General features: G+C 41.6%; 1 long non-coding RNA gene across 7 annotated transcripts in view; it reads right to left on the bottom strand.

The window, feature by feature from the left end:
- The window catches only part of LOC132669975 (uncharacterized), an 83,209-nt gene that overhangs the window by 57,061 nt on the left and 2,545 nt on the right, over window positions 1-23,603 (bottom strand). For all 7 annotated transcript variants that reach the window (XR_014137827.1, XR_014137829.1, XR_014137828.1 and 4 more), the window contains exon 3: window positions 21,684-21,794. This is a non-coding gene — a long non-coding RNA (uncharacterized LOC132669975). The remainder of the gene's footprint in view (window positions 1-21,683; window positions 21,795-23,603) is intronic.

Here is a 23,603-nt window from a genome sequence, read left to right as displayed (position 1 = left end):
AGGTGCCTGCCTTGTTTACATAGGATACTGCCAGACACAGACGCTCCAAATTCCCACTTTTCACCTCATGAGTGACTAGCTGAACTAATTTTGTCCCTATTGATTAACAGGAATAAAATGATATTAAGCAAACCCTGGTTAAGCTTCTTACCGTCCCCCAGGACACTGAACTTTGGCTCACCCTGGTGCTGAGTCAGCACGCAGCCAGCCCCCTCCTTAAGGGCAAGTTCCTGGAAAGAGGCTGGTCTCTGGGTAAAATATTCTCTCCATCTCCTGTCCCCATACCCGGTTCTCTCTACCTTTGTTCACTTGCTGTATAAAAGAAAAACACTTTTTGCCCAACTTTTGAGATGCTTGCAAGCCTTACGGTGAGGGGTTCTCCTTACTGTAGCAGCCCCACCCCCCACTGGATACTTGTTTCAGATTGGTTTTTCCTCTGACATAATCTGTCTTTGAATATGGTATTTTTAAAATATATATTTTTTATTTTAGAAAGGGAGAGAGAGAGTACAGGTGAGGGAGAAGGAAGAGGAAGAGGGTGAGGGAGAAGGTGAGAGAGAGAGAGAGAGAGAGAGAGAGAGAGAGGGAGAGACCCAAGCAGGCTCCATGCTCAGTGCAAAGCCTGATGTGGGGCTCGATCCCATGACCCTGGGATCATGACCTGAGCCAAAATCAAGAGTAGGACATTCAACCAATTGAGCCAGCCAGGCACCCCTAATATGACATTTCTTAAACTGATTTCCCATTATTTCATCCTAGATAGGTATTTTCTGAGTATCTCGCACCTGCCATCTCCTTTCTTTCCATTGCCACTGCTCTTGTCCAGACCCTTATTAACCTTATCCTGGCCCATTCTGTACTGATCTCCTCAGCCTCCAATTTTATTTACCTTTTCATATTGCTACTAAGTCTATCTTTCTAAAGGTTATTCCTCCAATTCTTTTTTTTTTTTTTTTTTTTTTTTGCTCCTTTTTTGCCTAAGAATAAAGCCCAAATTCCTTAGTGTAGCATTTGTTTTTCTACAGCAAGGACTAACCTCATCTCTTCCTCCCATGAACCCTTCCAGCTGTTTCTAAAACCTGCCTTTTTTCTCCAGTCACATTGTGTTGTCCATTTACTTTTTCTGTACCTCCAATGTTTTTCCTCCCAAATCCTCCTTTCCCTGAATTCCTTTTCTTTTCTTTTCTCTATTATTTATTTATTTACTTACTTACTTAAGACAGAGAGGGAAAGAGCATGAGCAGGGGAGAGGGGCTAAGGGAGAGAGAGAATCCCAAGCAGGCTCCCCATTCAGCATGGAGCCTGACTCAGGGCTCTATCCCACAACTCTTGGACCATGACCTGAGCCCATATCAAAAGCTGCAAGTTCAACTGTCTGAGCCACCCAGGTGCCCTAGGCCCCTCCCTGAATTTTTATCCAATACAAATGCTATACCTTCCCTGTTTGGGAATCAATCTCTTCCATTATTATTCCCCTGACACTGTGTCTGTACCTTCATTAAAGCATTTAAGATAGTTGTTGTTTTAAAAAAAAATTTTTTTTAAGTTTATTTATTTTGAGAGAGAGGGAAGACAGGGCAGGGCAGGCTCTGTGCTGACAGCAGATGTGGGTTCAAACCCATGAACAGTGAGATCATGACCTGAGCCAAAATCAAGAGTTGGACGCTTAACCGACTGAACCACCCAGGTGCTCCTAAACTAGTTGTCTTTTATTACAGCAACTTGTATACATTTGTCCTTCTAGATTATAAGGACAATCTGTCCTTCTAGATTATAAGCTTTTTGAGGGCAAGACAGTATCTTATTCCTCTGTGTATCTTCTCTGGCCCTTAGCCTAATACCTCACACTTGGAAAGCACTCAATATTCGTTTTGTTAATTAAAACAAATGGAAAACTATTCTATTTCCTTTGTGGTTCCATGTAACATTTTCTGTAATGTATGTTTATCATCTCTAATGACCAACGGAATATAATGTGGGCGTTCAGGACTCAGAAGTCAATTGAATGTTGTTTACTATAAGGCAGAAGATAGACTCTCCTAAATATGACGGTAATAAGAGAATAGCGAAGACTGATCCAGCCGTTCTGAGAGTTCTTGGGAGGCAAGACAGCATAATGTGTTAAGAGTGTGGGTTCTGGTTTCAGATGTCTGAAACCAGGTTGTACCACTCACTAGCTGTGTGACCTTGAGCATATTCCATGTTTCCGAGCCCCAATTTTTCTTTTGTAGGATGAAGACAGAAAGATCTGGGGCGACTAGGTGGCTCAGTCATTGAGCATCTGACTCTTGATTCGGCTCAGGTCATGATCCCAGGGTCATGGGATTGAGTCCTATGTCTGGCTCCATAGTGAACATGGAGCTTACCTAAGATTCTCTCTCTCTCTCCCTCTGCCCCTCTCCCCTGCTCATGCTTTCTCTCCCTAAAATAAAAATTAAAGTTTTTTAAGATGTTTATTTATTTTTGAGAAGGAGAGAGACATAGCAGAGGAGGGGCAGAGTGAAAGGGAGACAGAGAATCCGAAGTAAGACGCTAAACCAACTGAGCCACCCAGGTGCCCCTGTCTCAAATAAAACTTTTTTTAATTCTTAAAGAGAGAGAGAGATGGGCTTCTGGGTGGCTCAGTCATTTGAGGGTCCAACTCTTGATTTCAGCTCATGTCATGATCTCATGGTTTGTGAGTTTGAGCCCTATATCAGGCTCTGTGCTAATAGTGTGGAGCCTGTTTGGGATTCTCGCTCCCTCTCTCACGCCCCTCTCCCACTCACACTCTCTCTTTCTCTCTCTCTCAAATAAATATGGTTAAAAAGAAAAGGATAAGTGACTTTGGAGTGAGGGCATGTGGGCCATGGTAGGAGAGACAGGCATGGGTAGGATGATGAAAACCTCATATGTGAATAGCGTCTGGTTTCCCTCACTCTGTCTGTCGAAGTCCCCTCAACTTGCACACATCGTGGCGGGGAGGGAGAAGAAAACAAAAAGCCAGGTACGTTGCCAACCAGGCTCTGTGAGACCAAAGTTCTGAGGAAGCTAGGCCTCAATCACCTGTTTTTCTTTGCCTGCACTGGACAACCTGAATTTAGTTTGTCGTGAATCCCCAAGTAAAATTTGAACTTTATCCTGAAGGCAATGGGGAAAAGCGGAAGGATTTTAAGCAGGACAGGACTGGGATCAACTTCGCCTTTCAGAAAGCAGCTGCGAAAGCAGCGTGGGGAAGAGATTCGAGGGGTGGCGAACGCTGGCAGAGGTACGACGAAGACAGTGTGCTGTCTGAACATGCTGAGTTGGAGAACACGATGCGTATTTGAATAGTGATGTTAAGATGACAGTAAGAGATGGGATTCAACTCTTTAAATAAAAGTTCCAAGGTATATTTTGCCCTCAGCGCACCCTCAGTACGATTTCATGTAACTACTACAATTATATGTTTGTGGTTAATTAGTTGACAGTTTAAAAATTTCTTACCTATACTATGTCATTTTAGCCTTTCCATGATCCTGTAAGGTAGACAGAACTGCTGGTCCTCCCATTTTGCAGTGAGGAGTTATGCCTCTGAGATTAGAAGTGATTCATTTGTCTAGGATCACAGAGGAAGTCAGGGCAGGGCCACGCCCTGAACCCAGCTCCAGGAGTATGCTCTCTCAGCGGGGAACTGCACGCACTAGCAGTAACCCATCAACTCTCATTCAGCGTCTACCCCACTCCTAGCACTACTTTAGCAGAAATAAAAAAGAATTAGACAATCAGCACAGAGACAACAGCACTGATTGCTGGCAAAGTTGTAGACCAGCAGTCAGATCTGGCTTCCGGTTCTAATTCCACCTCTAACCACCTGTTTGATTGTATTTTATTTGAAGATAACAGAAACCCATTTCAAATGAACTTCAAGAGAAAGGGGAATTGACTGGTTCATGAAATCCAAGGAAGGTGTGAACAGTCCAGGATCAGGAAAGGTGAGGCTGCAGAGACAGCTCTTGGGAACAAGTGGAAAGGGGAGGCTTGAACCTTGTCAGGAGTCTTCAAATTTGATTTTTTGTTTCTGTTGCTGTCCGTGTGGCAGTTTCACTTTCTCCCTGCTGCTAGCTAGCTTTCTCTAAAGGAAGAAATATGTCTACTATGTTTCTGATTTTAGAAGTGAAAGCTTTAGCTGTTGGAGAGAGATCACTCCAATCCTTAATGGGACTCAAGTAAGAAAGTGTCAAGGACACATCCCCAAAGGCAAGGGAATTAAAAGCAAAAATGAATTACTGGGACCTTATGAAGATAAAAAGTTTCTGCACAGCAAAGGAAACAGCCAACAAAACTAAAAGGCAACCAACAGAATGGGGAAAGATATTTACAAATGACATATTGGACAAAGGGCTAGTATCCAAAATCTATAAAGAGCTCATCAAACTCCACACCTGAAAAACAAATAACCCAGTGAAGAAATGGGCAGAAAACATGAATAGACACTTCTCTAAAGAAGACATCCGGATGGCCAACAGGCACATGAAAAGATGCTCAACATCACTCCAACATCGCAGGGAAATACAAATCAAAACCACACTCAGATATCACCTCACGCCAGTCAGAGTGGCCAAAATGAACAAAACAGGAGACTATAGATGCTGGAGAGGATGTGGAGAAACGGGAACCCTCTTGCACTGTTGGTGGGAATGCAAATTGGTGCAGCCACTCTGGAAAACAGTGTTGGAGGTTCCTCAAAAAATTAAAAATAGACCTACCCTATGACCAGCAATAGCACTGCTAGGAATTTACCCAAGGGATATAGGAGTACTGATGCATAGGGGCACTTGTACCCCAATGTTTATAGCAGCACTCTCAACAATAGCCAAATTATGGAAAGAGCCTAAATGTCCATCAACTGATGAATGGATAAAGAAATTGTGGTTTATATACACAATGGAGTACTACGTGGCAATGAGAAAGAATGAAATATGCCCCTTTGTAGCAACATGGATGGAACTGGAGAGTGTGATGCTAAGTGAAATAAGCCATACAGAGAAAGACAGATACCATATGTTTTCAGTCTTATGTGGATCCTGAGAAACTTAACAGAAACCCATGGGGGAGGGGAAGGGAAAAAAAAAAAAAAAAAAGGAGGTTAGAGTGGGATAGAGCCAAAGCATAAGAGACTCTTAAAAACTGAGAACAGGGGCGCCTGGGTGGCTCAGTCGGTTAAGCAACCGACTTCGGCTCAGGTCATGATCTCGTGGTCCGTGAGTTCAAACCCCACAACGGGCTCTGTGCTGACAGCTCAGAGACTGGAGCCTGTTTCAGATTCTGTGTCTCCCTCTCCCTGACCCTCCCCCGTTCATGCTTTGTCTCTCTCTGTCTCAAAAATAAATAAACGTTAAAAAAAAAAAATTAAAAAAAAAAAACTGAGAACAAACTGAGGGTTGATGGGGGTGGGAGGGAGGGGAGGGTGGGGGATGGGTAGTGAGGAGGGCACCTTTTGGGATGAGCACTGGGTGTTGTATGGAAACCAATTTGACAATAAATTTCATATACTGAAAAAAAAATTTAAGAAAACTAAATTAAAAGAAAAAAAAAAGAAAGTGTCAAGGAACCTATTGCTCCCCTGGCCCAGGAGAAGGTGAGTGTCTAACCTGTGGTTACTGGAGGAATCAATTCCACAGAGTGCTAGCAAGATTAACTTAGGTGTTCATTTTCTTAGGTACTTTATGAAAGGCATGAGCCTTGGGGCGCCTGGGTGGCGCAGTCGGTTAAGCGTCCGACTTCAGCTCAGGTCACGATCTCGCGGTCCGTGAGTTCGAACCCCGCGTCAGGCTCTGGGCTGATGGCTCAGAGCCTGGAGCCTGCTTCTGATTCTGTGTCTCCTTCTCTCTCTGCCCCTCCCCCCTTCATGCTCTGTCTCTCTCTGTCTCAAAAATAAATAAACGTTAAAAAAAAAAAATTAAAAAAAAAAAAAAAAGAAAGACATGAGCCTTGAATATGGGCATTATTATATAGCTAGGGAGAAGGAAAGAAAACCAGAGTTTCACCTAGAGAAGGAGGTTTGGAGTTGTTGACGTAGGTGGCCTATGAATAAAAGACACGCCTGATTGGAGGGGAGGCCCCATCCTTGTTCCCACAGAAAATCACATTGGATTGCCAAAGGAGGAACTGAGCATGATGACAGGTCTAAAAGGTAAACACAGGATCGGCGCTCTTGGGTGGCTCAGTCAGTTAAGCAGCCAACTTCAGCTCAGGTCATGATCTCGTGCTCCGTGAGTTTGAGCCCCGTGTTGAGCTCTGTGCTGACAGCTCAGAGCCTGCAGCCTGCTTCGGATTCTGTGTCTCTCCCTCTCTCTGCCCTTCCTATGCTCATGCTCTCTCAAAAATAAATAAAGAAATGTTAAAAAAATTTTTTTAAATAAAATGAAATAAAAGGTAAACACAGGGGTGACTGTCTGACTCTGGATTTTGGCTCAGGTCATGATCTTGAAGTTGGTGAGGTTGAACCCTGTGTCAGGCTCTGTGCTGACAGCACGTAGCCTGTTTGCAGTTCTCTCTCTTCCCCTCTCTCTCTCTGTCCTTCCCCAACTCTCTCTCTCTCTCAAAAATAATAAAATAAAACTTACAAACTGAAAAAAAAAAAAAATAAAAGGTAAACACAGGGCACCTGGGTAGCTCACTTGGTTAAGCGACTGACTCTTGATTTTGGCTCAGGTTATGATCTCACAGTCATGGGATTGAGCCCTGTGTCAGACTCTGAGCCCAGCATGGAGCCTGCTTAAGATTCTCTCTCTCTCTCTCTCTCTCTCTCTCTCTCTCTCTCTTTCTCTCTCCTTCTGCTCCTCCCTGCTTGTGGGTGTGAATGCATTCTCTCTCTCTCAAAATAAATAAAATTTAAAATTAAAAAAATTTTTTGAAGCATTTAATAAAAGGTAAACACAGAATTTGTTTTGGTTGAAGCAGCTGTTACAGGTTTCTTGTATAAATTCAACTGTGACTCTGAAACTCTCTTCTGTAACATAGACCTTCAATCATTTCTTAGAATGCTCCTTCCTTGTCAACTGAACTTGGCTTAGAGTTGTGGCAGTGGGAATAAAGAAGAATGGGTGACAGAATTCAGAGAAGGAAAACTGGAGAGATAATACCCAGTCACCTAATCTGGGAGCCTATAAAAAAGATGACGGCTCTTGATAGCACCCTCAGTGACTATTTGAACACAAGCATATTGGAAAGCAGGAGAAGTGTCTTAATAACATTGTATCTCCAGGAATCTGGCATAGTTGGTACTTAATTTACAAGATTAATAAACTGCATGACTCTCATATAATGAGATTAATATAATGGCTTCTAAGCCTCTTCTAGCAATGCAATTCTTTGAATCCATTTCCAATTCTGATCTTAAAACTCTTCAAAGTCCTCAAATACCCCCATACAAAAAAACTTGTTTTTTAATTTTTTTAATGTTTATTTATTTTTGAGACAGAGAGAGACAGAGCATGAGCAGGGGAGGGACAGAGAGAGAGGGAGACACAGAATCCAAAGCAGGCTCCAGGCTCTGAGCTGTCAGCACAGAGCCCGATGCAGGGCTGGAACCCATGAACTGTGAAATCATGACCTGAAATGAAGTTGGACGTTTAACCAACTGAGACACCCTGGCACCCCAAAACTTGTTTTTTAAAAGGTTAAGATGGCAAATTTTATGTTATGTATTTTTTTTAATGTTTATTTATTTTTGAGAGAGAGAGAGACAGAGCATGAACAGGGGAGGGTCAGAGAGAGGGAGACACAGACTCTGAAACAGGCTCCAGGCTCTGAGCTGTCAGCACAGAGCCCGACGCGGGGCTCGAACCCACGGACCGTGAGATCATGACCTGAGCCGAAGTCGGACGCCTAACCGACTGAGCCACCCAGGCGCCCCTTATGTTATGTATTTTTGGCCACAATAAAAGCCCCAAAAAGTTAGGCTGTTGATTCTACTGTACTTTCAAAAACCTACATTTGAAAATATACCAGTTGTGGCAAGATGACAGCATAGGGCAATCCTGCACTCACCTCCTCCCTCCAAAACACCAAATCTACAGCTACATACGGATCATTTCTCTCTGAAAAAGATCCGAAAAGTAGATGGACTGCTTCTCCACAAAAAAAGATAAAAAGACAAGTAGGGGAGGTAGAGACACAGTCTTGGCAAAAATCTCATCCCCAGCTCAGCGATGCACGAGGTGGGGGAATCTCACCTGTATGGTACTTCTCCCAGAGGAGTGAGGGGCTGGTGTTCCCATCAGGCGCCCCAACTCCTGGGATCTGCCCCAGGGAGATGAGCCCTCAGAACGTCTGACTTAGAAGACAAACAGGGCTGATGTCCCAGGGACCCAAAGTGCCAGAGGCAACTGAGATTATCTTTTTTTAAAGGGCTCACCTGCCCTGAGACCCAGAGAAAAAACATCAGGCTGAAAAGTGCCTAGTCTATACATGGAGGAGACTCATTTGCTAATATAAAAGCATCTGCTTGAGGGGCAGGAAACAGCTGAAATCCCCCCAGAGAAGGAGTGCTGGCAGATGGCAGGTGCATCGTCCAGCTCTCCTGCTGGCACAGGTAGCAAACTCCAAGGCCTCACCCTCCTGCTGCCTTACTGACACAGGTGGGAGTGAGCAGCGGTGGCATAAGGCCACTGCCTTGCTGGTGGTGGCAGCACTCCTCCGCTTCCTGGCCGGGTTGGGCAGACAGAGAGCTGTGGCATTGTCCCGCTCCTGGTGTGAAGCTGGTTCAAGCACACGGACAAGATGCTCTCCCACTGGTTCCTGAAACCCCCGGGTGTGTACAGCCAAGACATTTTCCAGCTGCCTTTCGAATGCCCGTGAGAATGCCCCTACTCCTCACATTCTCCAGCTGCCTAGCTAAAGCTAGTGGGTGTGTGCGATACATACAGGGGATGCCCCTTGATCACCTGGTCCTGGTGGCCAAAGGGGCTGGCATTCCTGGGCTCCACAGGAATGTAATGGTCGGAAAGACAGTTCTTGGTTGGTCACCACCCCCGGGGCGCTGCATAGGCAGCGAACTGAAACACAACCCCAGTCTTATGAAAAAGGACTATTTACTTAGCGGAGCTGCAGCCTGAGGGACAGGCTTTAGGTTTCTGAAACATCTAGAGGCTATGTAGGCATTCCCAGAGAATATAAGCAGGAAGACACCATCCTCCAGGCTCCTTTGGCCTCACTACAGCTCAACAAGACATCCCAGAAGGGAGCTCATACACTTGTCTGGAGTCCCAACTTTTGTAACTGTCACTCAGGGTATACCTCCTGATCTCCTGGTCTTGACGTCAGCAGGGATTATGACTGCAGCCCCACAGGACTATATACCTTTGCTTCCTTTAAAAACTGCTACTGGGGTGCCTGGCTGGCTCCATCAGTAGAGCACGCAACTCTTGATCTCAGGGTTGTGAGTCTGAGTCTCACATGGGTGTAGAGATTACTTAAAAATAAAATCTTTTTAAAAAATTTTATTTTAGGGGCGCCTGGGTGGCGCAGTCGGTTAAGCGTCCGACTTCAGCCAGGTCACGATCTCGCGGTCCGTGAGTTCGAGCCCCGCGTCGGGCTCTGGGCTGATGGCTCGGAGCCTGGAGCCTGTTTCCGATTCTGTGTCTCCCTCTCTCTCTGCCCCTCCCCCGTTCATGCTCTGTCTCTCTCTGTCCCAAAAATAAATAAAAAACGTTGAAAAAAAAAAATTTTATTTTAGGGGCACCTGGGTGGCTCAGCTGGTTAGGCGTCCAACTTCGGCTCAGGTCATGATCTTGCTGTCCGTGAGTTCTAGCCCTGTGTCAGGCTCTGTGCTGACAGCTCAGAGCCTGGAGCCTGCTTCAGATTCTGTGTCTCCCTCTCTCTCTGCCCCTCTCCCGCTCATGCTCTCTCTCTCTCTCTGTCAATAATAAACACTTAAAAAATTAAAATTAAAAAAAATTTATTTTAAAGTTTATTTATTGACAGAGAGAGCAGGGGAAGGGCAGGGGGAGAGAGAGAATCCCAAGCAGGCTCCTCACTGCCAGCATGGAGCCTGACTAGGGGCTCAAACCTATGAACCATGAGATCATGATCTGAGCTGAAATCAAGAGTTGAATGGTTAACTGACTGGGTCACCCAGGTGCCCCAAAAATAAAATCTTAAAAAAAAAAAAAAGCTGCTACCTGAGGGCCTGGCTTCCAGTCAGCTTGAAACTAGATGGTAAATGAGAGTCCTCCCCTTGGAACACTAATAGGTCTTGGCATGTCCTCAATAACAGGACGTATCAGAATAAATCAGCAGTGTAGTCAATCACAAAGGTTCCAGAGACAACCAAGAACTAGGGCAAAGTTGAACTAGAACATTTATCACCTACATAAGGCCCTGCCTTCAAGACTGGGAGAAGTAGTTATTTTGCCTAATATATAGAAGCAAACAGAGAGTCAAGCAAAATGAAAAGTATGCTGCAAATGAAAGAGCAACACAAAACCTCAGAAAAAGACCTTAATGATACGAAGATAAGTATTCTACCCTATAAAGATTCAAAGTAATGGTCATAACGATGCTCAGTGAACTTGGAAGAACGATGAACACGCTGAGAACTTCAAGAAAGATGTAAAAAATATTTTAAAAGTACCAACAGGAGTTGCAGAACCGAAGAATACAATAACTGAACTGAAAAATAAACATCTATAGAGGGATTCAACAGCAAACTGGATGAAGCAGAGTGAATCAGTAAGTACTCAGACAAAGCAATGGAATTTACCCAGACATACCAGCAAAAAGAAAAAAAAAAAAAGAAACAATGCAAGTAATTTAAGAAACCTAGGGGTGCCTGGGTGGCTCAGTCAGTGAAGCGGCAGACTTCAGCTCAGGTCATGATCACGCGGATTGTGGGTTCGAGCCCTGCATCAGGCTCTGTGTTGACAGCTCACAGCCTGGAGCCTGCTTCGAATTCTGGGTCTCCCTCTCTCTCTGCTGCTCCGCTGCTCACAGTCTCTCTTTGTCTCTCAAAAAATGAATGAAAACATTTTAAAAAAAAAAGTAAAAAATATATATATATAAAAAGAAACCCATGGGGCAGGGGTGCCTGAGTGGCTCAGTCAGTTAAGTGTCCGACTTCGGCTCAGGTCATGATCTCATGGTTTGTGAGTTCAGGACCCATGTTAGGCTCTGTGCTGACAGCTCAGAGCCTGGAGCCTGCTTTGTAGTCTGTGTCTCCTTTTCTCTCTGCACTCCCCGCCCCTGCCCTAGTTCTCTGTCTCTCTCTCTCAAAAATAAACCTTAAAAAAAAAAAAAAAAAAAAAAAAAAAAAAGAAACCTATGGGGCAACGTCAAGTGGAATAACATCCACATTACAGGGGGTCCAGAAGGAGAAGAGAGAGACAAAGGGGCAGAAAACTTCCCTAACCTGTGAAAGGAAACATCCAGGTTCAGGAATCTCAGAGAGTTCCAAATAAGATAACCAAAAGGGATCCACATTAAGACACATAATTAAAATAACAAAAGTCAAAGATAAGGAGAGACTCTTAAAAGCAGCCAGAGAAAAACAAGTTGTTGTGTGCAGGTGAAATCCTATAAAACTATCAGCAGATTTCTCAGCAGAAACATTGTTGACCAGAGGGAAGAAGCATGACTATTCAAAGTGCTAAAAGGAAAAACTTCCAACCAAGAATATGCCACCCAGCAAGATTATCATTCAGAATAGAAGGTGAGATAAGAGTTTTCCAGACAAGCAAAAACTAAAGGAGTTCATCACTACTAAATCAGACTTAGAGGAGATGTTAAGGAGATTTTTTTCTTTCTTTCTTTTTTTTTCTTTTTTGCTTTTTTTTTAATGTTTATTTATTTTTGAGACAGAGAGAGACAGAGCATAAATGGGGGAGGGTCAGAGAGAGAGGGAGACACAGAATTTGAAACAGGCTCCAGGCTCTGAGCGGTCAGCACAGAGCCCAACGCGGGGCTCGAACTCACAGACTGTGAGATCATGACCTGAGCCGATGTCGGACGCTTAACCGACTGAGTCACCCAGGTGCCCCTCTTTCTTTTTTTTTTTTAATGTTTATTTATTTCTGAGAAAGAGAGACAGAGCATGAGTGGGGGAGGGTCAAAGAGAGAGAGAGAGACAGACAGAGAGAGAGAGAGAGAGAGAGAGAGAGAGAGAGAGAGAGAGAGAGAGAATCCAAAGCAGGCTCCAGGCTCTAAGCTGTCAGCACTGCACCTGATGCAGGGCTTGAACCCACGAACCATGAGATCATGAACTGAGCTGAAGTCAAATGCCTAACTGGCCACTCAGGTGCCCCTCATTTTTTTTTTTTTTTTTTAAAGTAGGCTTCATGCCCAACACAGAGCCCAACATGGGGCTTGAACTCACGATCCTGAGATCAAGACCTAAGCTGAGATCAAGAGTCAGAAGCTTAACCAACTGAGATACCCAGGTGCGCCATTAAGGAGATTTCTTTAATCTGAAAAGAAGTAGCACTAATTAATACAAGAAAACATATGAAAGTAAAAATCTCACTGTAGAAGGCAAATATATACAAGGTAGTGGATTAATGCTTATAAAGTGACTATGAAGGTTAAAAGACAAAACTGGTAGGGCACCTGGGTAGCTCAGTTGAGCATCAGGCATCTAGCATCTTGATTTTGGCTCAGGTCATGATCCTAGGGTCATGGGATCAAGTGCTGTGTCAGGCTCCATGCTGAGCCTACTCCATGCTCAGCACGGAGCCTGCTTAAGATTCTCTCTCCCCTGCCCCTCTCCTTCATTCGCACACTCTCTCCCTAAAATAAAAAAAAATTAAAAATAAAAAGAAAGTAGTAAAATTAAACTACAATCGTCAAAGGATACATAAGATACAAAGATGTAAAATTCGCATTTTAACATCAAAACATCAAAAACAATACATCAAAAACAAAATGTTGAGGGGAAGAGAGTAAACTTGTAGTTTTAGAAAGTGTTCAGATTTACCCATGGGGCACCTGGGTGGCTCAGTCGGTAAGCATCCGACTTCAGCTCAGGTCATGATCTCGCGGTCTGTGAGCTCAAGCCCCGCGTCGGGCTCTATGCTGACAGCTCAGAGCCTGGAGCCTGCTTCAGATTCTGTGTCTCCCTCTCTCTCTCTCAAAAATAAATAAACATTAAAAAAAAAAATTAAAAAAAAAAACCTCACAGTAAACATGAAACAAAAACTTATAGAAAATACACCAAAGAAAATGAGAAAGTAAACTAAATATAACACTGAAGAAAGTTATCAAACCACAAGGGAAGAAAGAGACAAAGAAAGGGACTGAGAGGAACTATAAAAACAGCCAGAAAAAAAAAATGGCAATACATACCTATCAAAAATCACTTTAAATGTAATTGGATCAAGTTCTCCACTCAAAATGAATGGGTGGCTGAATGAATGAAGAAACAAGACACATCTATATACTACTGAGAAGAGACACACTTCAGAAGTAAAAATACACACAGACTGAAAGTGAAGGGATAGAAAAAGATATTCCATGCTAACGGAAACAAAAAGAAAACTAGTACAGCTATTCTTGTATCAGACAAAATAGACTTTATTTATTTATTTATTTTTAAAGTAGGCTCCACGCCCAACATGGGGCTTGAACTCATGACCCTGAGATCAAGCGTCACATGCTCCACTGACTGAGACAGCCAGGTGCCCCCAGACAAAATAGACTTTAAAGCAAAGATTGTAATAAAAGATAAGGAGGGACACTATATAATGATAAAAGGGTCAATCTAGCAAAAAGATATAACATTTATAAGTACATATGCAGCCAATATAGGAGCACTAAAATACATAAAGCAAATATTAATGGACCAAAAAGGGAGAAATTGACGACAACACAGTAATAATAGAGGACCTTCACACTCCACTTACATCAATGGATAAATTATATAGATAGGAAATCAACAAGAAAACATCAGCTTTTGGGGCACATGGGTAGTTCAGTTGGTTTAGCATCCAACTCTTATCAATAAGGTTGCTTATGTTTATGAGTAATTGTTTTATATACTTGGGGGCTCCTGTATTCAGCGCATAGACATTTATAACTGTTAGCTCTTCCTGATGGATAGACTCTGTAATTATTATATAATGCCCTTCTTCATCTCTTGTTACAGCCTTTAATTTAAAGTCTAGTTTGTCTGATATAAGTATGGCTACTCCAGCTTTCTTTTGGCTTCCAGTAGCATGATAAATAGTTCTCCATCCCCTCACTCTCAATCTAAAAGTGTCCTCAGGTCTAAAATGAGTCTCTTGTAGACAGCAAATAGATGGGTCTTGTTTTTTTAACCATTCTGATACCCTATGTCTTTCGGTTGGTGCATTTAGTCCATTTACATTCAGTGTTATTATAGAAAGATACAGGTTTAGAGTCATTGTGATGTCTGTATGTTTTATGCTTGTAGCGATGTCTCTGGTACTTTGTCTCACAGGATTTCCCTTAGGATCTCTTGTAGGGCTGGTTTAGTGGTGACGAATTCCTTCAGTTTTTGTTTGGGAAGACCTTTATCTCTCCTTCTATGCTAAATGACAGACTTGCAGGATAAAGGATTCTCGGCTGCATATTTTTTCTGTTCCTCACATTGAAGATCTCCTGCCATGCCTTTCTGGCCTGCCAAGTTTGTTTGTTTGTTTGTTTGTTTGTTTACATTTTATTTTATTTTTTTTCATTTTATTTTTTTTCAATATATGAAATTTATTGTCAAATTGGTTTCCATACAACACCCAGTGCTCATCCCAAAAGGTGCCCTCCTCAATACCCATCACCCACCCTCCCCTCCCTCCCACCCCCCATCAACCCTCAGTTTGTTCTCAGTTTTTAACAGTCTCTTATGCTTTGGCTCTCTCCCACTCTAACCTCTTTTTTTTTTTTCCTTCCCCTCCCCCATGGGTTTCTGTTAAGTTTCTCAGGATCCACATAAGAGTGAAACCATATGGTATCTGTCTTTCTCTGTATGGCTTATTTCACTTAGCATCACACTCTCCAGTTCCATCCACGTTGCTACAAAGGGCCATATTTTGTTCTTTCTCATTGCCACGTAGTACTCCATTGTGTATATAAACCACAATTTCTTTATCCATTCATCAGTTGATGGACATTTAGGCTCTTTCCATAATTTGGCTATTGTTGAGAGTGCTGCTATAAACATTGGGGTACAAGTGCCCCTATGCATCAGTACTCCTATATCCCTTGGGTAAATTCCTAGCAGTGCTATTGCTGGGTCATAGGGTAGGTCTATTTTTAATTTTCTGAGGAACCTCCAACACTGTTTTCCAGAGTGGCTGCACCAATTTGCATTCCCACCAACAGTGCAAGAGGGTTCCCGTTTCTCCACATCCTCTCCAGCATCTATAGTCTCCTGTTTTGTTCATTTTGGCCACTCTGACTGGCGTGAGGTGATATCTGAGTGTGGTTTTGATTTGTATTTCCCTGCGATGTTGGAGTGATGTTGAGCATCTTTTCATGTGCCTGTTGGCCATCCGGATGTCTTCTTTAGAGAAGTGTCTATTCATGTTTTCTGCCCATTTCTTCACTGGGTTATTTGTTTTTTGGGTGTGGAGTTTGATGAGCTCTTTCTAGATTTTGGATACTAGCCCTTTGTCCGATATGTCATGTGCAAATATCTTTTCCCATTCCGTTGGTTGCCTTTTAGTTTTGTTGGTTGTTTCCTTTGCTGTGCAGAAGCTTTTTATCTTCATAAGGTCCCAGTAATTCATTTTTGCTTTTAATTCCCTTGCCTTTGGGGATGTGTCGAGTAAGAGATTGCTACGGCTGAGGTCAGAGAGGTCTTTTCCTGCTTTCTCCTCTAGGGTTTTGATGGTTTCCTGTCTCACATTCAGGTCCTTTATCCATTTTGAGTTTATTTTTGTGAACGATGTGAGAAAGTGGTCTAGTTTCAACTAGACCAGTGGTCTAGTTTAGAGTCATTGTGATGTCTGTATGTTTTATGCTTGTAGCGATGTCTCTGGTACTTTGTCTCACAGGATCCCCCTTAGGATCTCTTGTAGGGCTGGTTTAGTGGTGACAAATTCCTTCAGTTTTTGTTTGTTTGGGAAGACCTTTATCTCTCCTTCTATTCTAAATGACAGACTTGCTGGATAAAGGATTCTTGGCTGCATATTTTTTCTCTTCAATACATTGAAGATCTTGTGCCAATCCTTTCTGGCCTGCCAAGTTTCAAAAGAGAGATCAGTCACGAGTCTTATAGGTCTCCCTTTATAAGTTAGGGCATTGGGGCGCCTGGGTGGCGCAGTCGGTTAAGCGTCCAACTTCAGCCAGGTCACGAGCTCGCGGTCCGTGAGTTCGAGCCCCGCGTCAGGCTCTGGGCTGATGGCTCGGAGCCTGGAGCCTGTTTCCGATTCTGTGTCTCCCTCTCTCTCTGCCCCTCCCCTGTTCATGCTCTGTCTCTCTCTGTCCCAAAAATAAATAAAAAAACGTTGAAAAAAAAAATTAAAAAAAAAAATAAGTTAGGGCATGTTTATCCCTTGCTGCTTTCAGAATTTTCTCTTTATCCTTGTATTTTGCCAGTTTGACTATGATATGTCATGCAGAAGATCGATTCAAGTTACGTCTGAAGGGAGTTCTCTGTGCCTCTTGGATTTCAATGCCTTTTTCCTTCCCCAGTTCAGGGAAGTTCTCAGCTATTATTTCTTCAAGTACACCTTCAGCACCTTTCCCTCTCTCTTCCTCCTCTGGGATACCAATTATGCGTATATTATTTCTTTTTAGTCTATCACTTAGTTCTCTAATTTTCCCCTCATACTCCTGGATTTTTTTTATCTCTTTCTCAGCTTCCTCTTTTTCCATAATTTTATCTTCTAGTTCACCTATTCTCTCCTCTGCCTCTTCAGTCCGAGCCGTGGTCATTTCCATTTTATTTTACATCTCGTTTAAAGCGGTTTTCAGCTCCTCCTGACGGTTCCTTAGTCCCTTGATCTCTGTAGCAAGAGATTCTCTGCTGTCCTCTATACTGTTTTCAAGCCCAGCGATTAATTTTATGACTATTATTCTAAATTCACTTTCTGTTATATCATTTACATCCTTTTTGATCAGTTCATTGGCTGTTGTTATTTCCTGGAGATTCTTTTGAGGGGAATTCTTCCGTTTGGTCATTTTGGATAGTCCCTGGAGTGGTGCGGACCCTCAGAGCACTTCCCCTGTGCTGTGGTGTATAACTTGCGTTGGTGGGCGGGCCGCAATCAGACCTGATGTCTGCCCCCAGCCCACCGCTGGGGCCACAGTCAGACTGGTGTGTGCCTTCTCTTCCCCTCTCCTAGGGGCGGGATTCACTGTGGGGTGGCGTGGCCCGTCTGGGCTACTTGCACGCTGCCAGGCTTGTGGTGCTGGGGATCTGGCGTATTGGCTGGGGTGGGTAGGTAAGGTGCACGGGGACAGGAGGGGCAGGCTTAGCTCGCTTCTCCTTAGGTGATCCACTTCAGGAGGGGCCCTGTGGCAGCGGGAGGAGTCAGACCCGCTGCCTGAGGGGTGGCTCCGCAGAAGCACAGCGTTGGGTGTTTGCGCGGAGCAAGTTCCCTGGCAGGAACTGGTTCTCTTTGGGATTTTGGCTGGGGGATGGGCGGGGGAGATGGCGCTGGTGAGCGCCTTTGTTCCCCACCAAACTGAGCTCTGTCGTTCCAGGGCTCAGCAACTCTCCCTCCCTTTGTCTTCCAGCCTTCCCGCTTTCTGAGCAGAGCTGTTAACTTATGACCTCCCAGATGCTAAGTCCCGCTTGCTGTTGGAACACACTCCGTCCGGCCCCTCCGCTTTTGCAAGCCAGACTCGGGGGCTCTGCTTGGCCGGCGGGCCGCCCCTCCGCCCCGGCTCCCTCCCGCCAGTCCGTGGAGCGCGCACCACCTCGCCATCCTTCCTACCCTCTTCCGTGGGCCTCTCGTCTGCGTTGGCTCCGGAGACTCCGTTCTGCTAATCCTCTGGCGGTTTTCTGGGTTATTTAGGCAGTTGTAGGTGGAATCTAAGTGATCAGTAGGACGCACGGTGAGCCCAGCGTCCTCCTATGCCGCCATCTTCCTCTCTCTCCTCAGCATCCAACTCTTGATTCTGGCACAGGTCGTGATCTCACAGTTGTGGGATCGAGCCTCATGTTGGGTTTGGGATTCTCATGGAGTCTACTTGGGATTCTCTCTCTCTGCCCCTCTCTGGCTCACACACTCTCTCTCTCTCTCTCAAAATAAATAAATATTTAGAGTGTTTTTTAAAAAATGTTTTATTTATTTTTGAGAGAGTGAGTATGAGCAGGAGAGGGGCAGAGAGATAGATGGACAGAGGATCTGAAGCAGGCTCTCCTCTGACAGCATCGAAATCATGAACTGTGAGATCATGACCTCAGTTGAAGTTGAACATTCAACCCACTGAGCCACCCAGGTGGCCCAAATAAACATTTAAAAAGATAAGAAATAAGAATAAATGAAAGATTAAAATCATATAATCATCTCAATAAATGTTGAGAAAGCATTTGACAAAATTCAGCCTTCATTTATGAATCAAAAAACTCAACAAAATCAGTATACTTGACCTAATAAAGACCATATATGACAAATACATAGGTAATATTACACTTAATGGTAAAAAAGTGAAAGCTTTCTCCTTTAAGATGAGAAATAAAACAAGAATGCCCACTCTCCCCACTTTTTAATTAAAAAAATGTTTTTAATGTTTATTTACTTTTGAGAGAGAGAGACAGAACGTGAGCGGGGGAGGGGCACACAGAGAGGGAGACACAGAATCCAAAGCAGGCTCCAGGCTCTGAGCTGTCAGCACAAAGCCTGACACAGGGCTCAAACTCACAAACCATGAGATCATGACCTGAGCCAAAGTCAGAGGCTCAACTGACTGAGCCACTCAGGTGCCCCTCTCCACTTTTTAATTTTTAAGTAATCTCTACACCCAATTGGAGCTCAGACTCACAATCCCGAGATCAAGAGTCACATGCTCTTCTGATAGAGCCAGTCAGGTGCCCCTCTCCCCAATCTTATTCAACATAGTATTTGCAGCCCTACCCACAGCAATTAGGCAAGAAAAGAAATAAAAGGCATACAAAAAGGAAGTAAAACTGTCACTATTTGCAGATGACATAATACTATATATAGAAAACCCTTAAAGACACTACCAAAAAACCGCTAGGAATAATTAATGACTTCAGTGAGGTTGCAGGATAGAAAATTAATATACAAAAATCTCTTGCATTTCTATACACTAATAATGGACTATCAGAAAGAGAAATCAAGGCGTGCCTGGGCGGCTCAGTTGGTTAAGCATCTGACTTCGGCTCAGGTCATGATCTAAAGACTCAGGGGTTTGAGCCCTGCATCAGGCTCTCTGCTATCAGTGAGGAGCCTGCTTTGGATCCTCTGTCCCTCTCTCTCTGCCCCTCCCCTGCTTGTGCTCTTTTCTCTCTCTCTCTCTCTCTCTCTCTCTCTCTCTCAAAAATAAATAAACATTTAAAAAAAGAGACAGAGAGGCACCTGGGTGTTTCAGTCAGTTAAGTGACTTCGGCTCAGGTTAAGATCTCACGGTTTGTGAGTTCGAGCCCCACATCAGGCTCTTTGCTGTTGTCACAGAGCTCACTTAGATCCTCTGTCTCCCTCTTTCTCTGCCCCTCTCCTGCTTGCACTCTCTCTCAAAAATAAACATTTAAAAAAGAGAGAGAGAAATCAAGAAAACAATCCCATTTACAACTGCATCAGAAAGAATAAAATACCTAGGAATAAATTTAACCAAGGAGTAAAAGACCTGTACACTGAAAAATATGACTTGAAAGAAATTCAAGAAGTTACAAATAAATGGGAAGCTATTCCATGCACATGGATTTGAAGTATAAATATTGTTAAATGTCCATACTACCCAAAGGAATCTACAGATTCAATGCAAACCTCATCAAAATTCCAATGGCAGTTTTTACAGGACTAGAAACAAACAATCCTAAAATTTATACAGAATCACAAAAGATCCTGAATAGCCAAAATAATCTTGAGAAAGAACAAAGTCAGAGGTATCCCACTCCCTGATTTCAAATGATACTACAACGCTATAGCAATCAAAATAGTATGGTATTGGCATAAAAGCAGACACATAGATCAATGCATTAGGAAAGAGAGCTCAGAAATAAACCCACACATATATGGCCAATTAATTTATGACAGAGGAGGCAAGAACATACAAAAGAGAAAGGATAGACTCTTTAATAAATGTTGTGCAGACTGGACGGCTACATGTAAAAGAATGAAACTGGACCACTATCTTGTACTGTTTATAAAAATTAACTCAATATGGATTAAAGATTTGAATGTTAAGACATGAAACCATAAAACTCCCAGAAGAAAACAGGCAGTAGGCTCCTTGACATCAGTATTAGTAATTTTTTTTTTTTTTTTTTGGAACTGGCTCCAAAAGCAAAAATAAACAAGTTGGACTACACCAAACTGAAAAGTTTCTGCGTAGCGAAGGAAACCATCAGCAAAAGAAAAAGTAAACCTATCAAATGGGAGAAGATATTTTCAAATCATATACCTGATAAGGGGTTAATATCCAAAACATACTTAAAAATTCAGACAATTCATAACAAAAAATTTTTTTAATGGGCAGAAGATCTGAATATACATTTTTTTCCAAAGAAGACATATAGAAGGCCAATAGGCACATGAAAAGATGCTCAATATTACCAATCATCAGGTAAATAAATGAAATATCATCACACATCTGTCAGAATAGATATTACAAAAAAGATAAGAAATAAAAGATTTAGGTGAGGATGTAGAGAAAAAGAAACTCTTGTAGACTGTTGATGGGAACGTAAATTTGTGCACCCACTATGGAAAACAGTATGAAGATTCCTAAAAAAATTAAAAATAGGCCTGCCATATGATGAAGAAATTCCACGCTGGGTTTTCTGTCTGAAGAAAAAGAAAACACTAAATTGAAAAGATATATGTACCCTTATGTTTGTTGCAGCATTAATTTATAGTAACTAAGATATAGAAACAACCTAAGTGTGCATTGATGGATGAATGTATAAAGATGTGGCATATAAATATAATGGAATACTACTCAGCTATTAAAAAGAATGAAATCATGCCATTTGCAACAATATGGATGGACCTTGAGGGTACTCTGCAAAGGAAATAGGTCAGACAGAGAAGGGCAAATACTACACGATCTTACTTGTATGTGGAACCTAAAAAACAAAACAACACAAAGCCTAGACTCCTAGATATAGAAACCAGACTGGTGGGTGCCAGAGAAGAAAGGAGATTGCTGGGGGGAGATATGGGTGACAGGGATCAAGAGGTACAAACTTTCAGGACTAAAATAAAAAAGTCATGGGGATATAATGTACAGCATGGGGAATATAGTCAATAATACTACATTAACTTTGTATGGTAATAGCTGGTAAAGAGACTTATTTTGGTGATTATTTTGCAATGTATACAAATGTTGAATTACCAAGTGGTACATCTGAAGCTAACATAATGTTGTCAAATATACCACAATTAAAAAAAAAAAAAAGAAAAGAAAAAAAAAGGAAAAACAAAAAGAAAATATACCAAACACATTTTATAAATACTTTCACCAATGGCTAGTTTATAAAAACAATTTATGTTCTTCAGAAAATTAAATTAACCATTTTGATTAATGGAGCATTTAGTATATTACAAACATAGAAATATTAGGGGCAAATCAACACCTACCAAAATGTCTGGAATGATGAATGGGCAGATGTGGTTGGAGGTTTCAAGTGTTGAATTAAAAAAAAAAAAAAATCTTCTGAGTTGGGTATACACGTGTATTACCAATCATTTCTAGAAAAGAAAAAGCCAAGAGCCAGATTTTAATAATAAGAAAACTGGAACTGGATAGAGACATTAACAAAGGGGGAAATTCTTAGGAAGAAAAAAATGGTTTTAAAAAAAGTACTATAAATTTGGGGTAAAATAAAACTGAGTATAAATGGTCTATATGGTAAGGAAAGAATTCCATGGTCATCTCAGCCAGCATGGATTAGAATTAAAGTGGGTGAGAGGCCATATATTTTTTTTGCCTAAAATACTCTCAGATCATTTTCTGTAAGGTTTTCTTCCTTCGAATCTTACTCTGGGAAAAGTGATTTGAAATGTTAGGGCATAGAAAACACAAAGCATAGAAAATTCCTTATCTGTTAATTACAAATTTTATGTTTATCACATTTTATTTATATTTGTGCTATGCTAGGCATCTTTTCAAGAATTCAGAGGAAATCCTATTTTTTAGAAAATAAAACTAATCAAAGATGCAGGATAAAATCAGTAGGTATTTATGCAAAGAATTAAAAAAACCTAGGTTTAATATTTCAAAAATAACAAATTCATATTCACCATTTATTGATGCCCATAATGTACTATGTACTGACATCTACATGTCAAGACTATTCTAGTGATAGTTAATAGTAATAATTTAGGCTAAATAACTTGCAATATATAAATTTTGTAGTTTAATGAATAAGAAATTAAGTAATATTCCAGGCTCAAAAAAATTATAATAAATATTCAGTTTAAAATAAGTATTATCATTTTCTTACTAAGTAATGTAGTTTTTTCCCTCCTAGTTTCATTGTATAATTGACGTAGAAGTCTGTATCAGTTTAAGGTGTATAACATAATGATTTATGTATATATTACAAAATGATAGCCACAATTTTAGTTAACATCCATCAACTCACATAGTTACAATTTTTTTTCTTATGATGAGATTTTAAGATCTATTATCTCAGTAACTTTCAAATATACAATATGGTATAACAGTTTTAAATATATATTACTTAGAAGACATATTTCTAAAGGTAAAATTCTTTGACTTCATTGTAAAATTAGTTCAATCAATGATTTATCTCAACCCAATATGACAAAATACAACTTTATTTAAATTAGTTGTGGAAGGCAAAATGACCAAGGCTAAGCCTATATATTGTGTTTCCCTACTACTTTTATGAAAGAAATGACAGCAATATTTTACCTTTGTATAGTTCATGTATCACAAAAAAGATTTCAATATTACATAAAGTTAAACTCAAGTACAGAGAAGGATCTAACAAAATTTAACATGTTAATTATGCAACATAAACTAAGATATTTGGCTTTGCAGGGAAGACACTGAATTACACCCAGATAATCATGTCATTACTTGGTAGCAATGTTTTTCTTTTTAAAAAATGTTTATGCTTTGTTATAAAAAATGCTTGCCACAGAAAGTTTATATTTGAATCTTTTGATATGGTTCAATTTCTGTTAAGTTTCAAGATGAAAAGTATCAGACTGAGTGTAAACAGAATCCACCAGAACTATTCTTTTCATCATGGTGCTTTGGTGCTTTTGGCCTTGTCCTTATCATTAACAGATTTACAGCAGCAGCAGGACACTGTCAGCCTTTTCAAGTTTTGTCTTTTGACTTGCATTCTTTTCCTCTTCAGTGCAGTCAGAGGCCAAATTCCCACCTCCCCATCATCTTTGTCTCTGTATTGTCTTAAAAAAATTTTTTTTAATGCTTATTTTTAGAGAGAGAAAGACACACACACACACACACACACACACACACACACACACACACAGAATGCAAGCAGGGCAGGGAGGGGCGGG

This window comes from Panthera onca, chromosome B3, assembly GCF_046562875.1.
Source record: "Panthera onca isolate mPanOnc1 chromosome B3, mPanOnc1 haplotype 2, whole genome shotgun sequence".
NCBI lineage: Eukaryota > Metazoa > Chordata > Mammalia > Carnivora > Felidae > Panthera > Panthera onca.
Note: the sequence above shows the minus strand (reverse complement) of the source record. Positions and strands in the feature narration are given on the sequence as shown.